Source organism: Triticum dicoccoides, chromosome 3A, assembly GCF_002162155.2.
Source record: "Triticum dicoccoides isolate Atlit2015 ecotype Zavitan chromosome 3A, WEW_v2.0, whole genome shotgun sequence".
Taxonomy (NCBI): Eukaryota; Viridiplantae; Streptophyta; class Magnoliopsida; order Poales; family Poaceae; genus Triticum; species Triticum dicoccoides.
Genome location: NC_041384.1, coordinates 462975692 through 462980570, shown reverse-complemented (window position 1 = coordinate 462980570; position 4879 = coordinate 462975692).

The window sequence follows — 4879 nt, the reverse complement described above, 5'->3', positions numbered from 1 at the left end:
GAAAGCATTCCAGCAGGCATAGGGAATATGAAGCGAAAGTCGAAATTCGCAAGCAAGTTGAGTGCACTTCGGATGCTAATCACTTGCTATGTTTGAACGCAGTTATGGCCCGGGGGCTGGCAACGCCCTTAGGGCCAATCTTTTCAGCGCCAAGGACGACGAAGTTCTTCGCCATAAGCCTTTCCGGCAACGATCTTGCCGGGAGCCGGTGTCAAGAACAACGAAGTTCTTCGCCATAAGCCTTTCCGGCAACGATCTTGCCGGGAGCCGGTGTCAAGAACAACGAAGTTCTTCGCTAAAAGCCTTCCTGGCAATCAGCTTGCCGGAAGCCGGCATCGAGAACGTCAAAGTTCTCTGCTGAAGATAAAAGCCTTCCTGGCAATCAGCTTGCCGGAAGCCGGCATCGAGAACGTCAAAGTTCTCTGCTGAAGATAAAAGCCTTCCTGGCAATCAGCTTGCCGGAAGCCGGCATCGAGAACGTCAAAGTTCTCTGCTGAAGATAAAAGCCTTCCTGGCAATCAGCTTGCCGGAAGCTGGCATCGAGAGCGTCAAAGTTCTCTGTTGAAGATAAAAGCCTTCCTGGCAATCACTTGCCGGAAGCCGGCATCGAGAACGTCAAAGTTCTCTGCTGAAGATAAAAGCCTTCCTGGCAATCAGCTTGCCGGAAGCCGGCATCGAGAACGTCAAAGTTCTCTGCTGAACATAAAAGCCTTCCTGGCAATCAGCTTGCCGGAAGCCGGCATCGAGAACGTCAAAGTTCTCTGCTGAACATAAAAGCCTTCAAGAAGGTGTCCGCCAAGGAGGACGGCACTAGTGGTACCTTCACCATCAGTGCCACGCTTGACCCCAAATAGGAAAGCGTGCTTGTTGCTTTCCTGCGGGCGAATGTCGACGTGTTTGCATGGCAACCGTCTGATATCCCCGGTGTTCCCAGGAAAGTAATCAAGCACCACCTTGCCATCTGTCCTCATGCGCGGCCCGTCAAGCAGAGAGTCAGAAAGCAAGCGGTGGAGCGCCAGGAGTTTATTGCAGAAGAGATCAGGAAATTGGAAGCAGCTGGCCTTGTCAGAGGAGTGCTCCATCCCACGTGGTTGGCCAATCCTGTAGTCGTGCGCAAAGCAAACGGGAAATGGAGGCTTTGTATAGACTTCACTGATGTCAATAAAGCTTGTCCCAAAGATCCATTTCCCTTGCCGCGCATTGACCAGATTGTTGACTCCACAGCTGGATGTGATTTGCTTTCATTTCTTGATGCGTACTCAGGGTACCATCAAATCTTCATGGCAGAAGAAGATGAGGAGAAAACCGCATTTATCACCCCTTGTGGCACATACTGTTTTGTACGAATGTCCTTTGGGTTGAAGAATGCTGGTTCAACATTTGCAAGAGTAGTCCACGTCGCTTTTGAGCCACAGATACACAGAAATGTGGAAGCCTACATGGATGATATAGTGGTCAAGAGCAAGGACAAGGCTACCCTGATCCAAGATTTAGAAGAAACTTTTGCAAATCTGCGCAAGATCAACCTCAAGCTCAACCCCGAGAAGTGCGTGTTTGGAGTCCCTTCCGGCAAGCTTCTCGGGTTCTTTGTGTCTCAGCGGGGAATTGAAGCCAACCCCGACAAGATTAAGGCCATCGAGCAGATTGAAGCACCGAAGCGTGTCAAGGAGGTGCGAAGGCTTGCCGGTTGCGTGGCTGCTCTCAGCAGGTTTATCTCTAAGTCTGCTGAGCGCGCCCTGCCATTTTTCAAAATATTGAAAAAGGCAGGTCCAATGAAATGGACTCCGGAAGCGGAGGCTGCGCTGCAGGACTTGAAGAGGTACCTGTCCTCCACTCCAATACTTGTCGCACCTAAGCCACAAGAGAAGTTGCTGCTGTACCTAGCGGCAACCAATCAAGTGGTTAGTGCTGCGTTAGTAGCGGAGAGGGAGGCGGACAATGAGCCAGCAACCGCAGCAAGTGAATCCGGCGACAAGCAGGGGGCTTCTCCGACAAGCTCTGGTCCGGCAAGCTCTGATCCCGACAAAGATGGATCTGCGCAGATGTGCAAAGACGTGCAGAAGAAGATGGTGCAGCGCCCAGTTTACTTTGTCACCTCCCTTCTCCAGGGGGCTAGGTCGAGGTACTCTGGTGTGCAAAAGCTGCTTTTCGGCCTTCTCATGGCCTCGAGAAAGCTGCGCCATTACTTCCAGGCACACGAGATCACAGTCGTCACTCGCTTTTTGCTGAGAAGGATACTGCAGAATCCAGAAGCAACAGGCAGGATTGTCGAGTGGGCCTTGGAACTGTCAAGCTTTGGCCTCAAGTTTGAGAGCACTGCAACTATCCAAAGCAGAGCATTGGCAGAGTTCATAGTAGAGTGGACGCCAACTCCAGATGAAGAAATTCCAGAGACGAGCATCCCCGTCAAGGAGACAAGCAAAGAGTGGCTGATGTACTTTGATGGTGCCTTCTCGCTGCAAGGCGCCGATGCTGGCGTGCTGCTTATCGCACCCACCGGAGAGCACCTCAAATACATAGTCCAGATGCACTTTCCCAAAGAGCAAGCAACCAACAATACTGCAGAGTATGAAGGATTGCTTGCCGGTCTCAGAATAGCAGCCGACCTTGGGATCAAGAAGCTCATTATCAGGGGTGACTCGCAGCTTGTCGTCCGCCAAGTGAACAAGAACTACCAGAGCCCGTTGATGGAAGCATATGTTGATGAAGTGAGGAAGCTAGAAGAGCGCTTTGACGGCCTGCAAATGGAGCATATCCCAAGAGCTCAGAATGACATTGCTGATGGCCTGTCAAAATGCGCTGCACTAAAGTTGCCTGTGGAACCAGGGATCTTTGTGCTCAAGCTGACTCAACCTTCCGTGACACCATCAACTGGACAGAATAAGAAGAGGAAGTTGGTTTCAGGTGACTACTTTCCGGCAGAACACCCCGAAGCCGCCGCCAAGAAAGTCCCCAAGATCAACGCCAACGATGCTGAGGGGCAGTCTGCTCCGACAAACCTTGTGGTTTGTTCCGTCAAAGCAAACGCTCCCGACAAGTTTTGCTCCGGCAAGCTTGCCGGGGAATATCACGCTCCGGCAGAACCACAGGTTCTTGCCGTAGAAGCGGATGTTCCCGCAGCAACAGGTATGACTTTAGTCCTTGTTGTCGAGCCGCAAGCTCCAGCATGGGCGCAGCAGATTGTCCGTTTCCTCCAGACAGGAGAGCTTCCCGAAGAGCAAGAAGAAGCTGAAAAAGTAGCCCGGCAGTCAAGTATGTACAAGTTTGTCGACAGCACACTGTACAGAATAAGACTCAACAGTGTGAAATTGAAGTGCATTCGCCGGGAAGATGGGCAACAGCTGTTGGCAAAGATACATGGAGGCATATGTGGTCACCACATTGGCGCAAGAGCACTTGTCGGCAAAGCATTCCGACAAGGCTTCTTCTGGCCGACAGCCCTCCAGGCTGCAACTGCACAAGTAACCAAGTGTGAAGCGTGCCAGTTCCATTCCAAACAGATACACCAGCCAGCTCAAGCTCTCCAGACGATCCCTTTATCCTGGCCATTTTCGGTCTGGGGGCTCGACATCCTCGGCCCCTTCCCCCGAGCTGTCGGGGGCTTTGAGTTCTTGTACGTTGCAATCGACAAGTTCACAAAGTGGCCGGAAGTGGAACCAGTGAGGAAGGTGACAGCACAGTCAGTAGTCAAGTTCTTCAGGTTGATTGTTTGCCGTTTCGGGATCCCGAACAGGATCATCACCGACAACAGCATGCAATTTATGAGCCGCACCTTCATGTAGTACGTCCAAGATCTTGGCGCCAAGGTCTGCTTCGCTTCTGTTGCTCATCCAAGAAGCAACGGTCAAGCGGAGAGGGAAAACGCTGAAGTGCTGCGAGGCCTCAAGACCAGAACTTTCGACAGACTGCACAAGTGCGGAAGAAACTGGATCGAGGAGCTGCCGGTGGTTCTTTGGTCGATCAGGACAACGCCAAATCGAGCCACTGGCCAGACACCCTTCGCTCTAGTCTATGGAGCGGAGGCAGTTCTCCCCACGGAACTCGTATACGGGTCACCTCGAGTGCTCGCTTATGATGAGCTCGAGCAAGAGCAGCTGCGGCAAGATGACGCGCTGCTCCTTGAGGAAGACCGTCTCCAGGCTGCTGTGCGAGCCGCTCGCTACTAGCAAGCTCTGCGCCGCTACCATAGCCGCAGAGTCAATGCCAGGAGTCTCGAGGAAGGCGACCTTGTTCTTCGGCGCGTTCAGTCGGCCAAGAATTCTAACAAGTTGATGCCGAAGTGGGAAGGCCCTTACCGGGTGAGTTGAGTCACTAGGCCCGGCGCTGTCCGCCTTGAGACCGAAGATGGCATTCCGGTGAGCAACTCCTGGAACATCGAGCATCTTCATAAGTTTTACCCATAAGGCGCGGTAGTCGGACCCTGTCCGGCAACCACCTTTCTTTACAAGTCTTGCCGCTGTTGCATGTAATCATTTGTACAGAGCCGGGCGCAGACCCCGTGCACTAGTAAAATTCATGTGCCCTGCACATCTTGTCAGTTTCCTTATGATATGATCCTTTTTCGCATATATTATCTGACACTTTGTGCAGCACCAGACCCCGGTAAGCGATAACGATCCCAAGGCTCCATATCATTGCTTTATTTCTCTGTCTCTTTCTCAAAAGAAGGAAGGTTCCCTGCCCACAAGGTTTACCGGGGGGGGGGGGAGGAGAAGATAATGGTGTGGACTAGGCCGTTCAAAAAAAAGGTTTCTCCTTGCCGGGAAGCAGACGACAGAAAAGCTAAGTTGCTAAAGCTTGAGCGATCAGTTTTTGAGTTATTTTCCTTGAACGACCATGCTTTGTATGAAAAACCTGTGCGCGGAGGAACCAATTCACA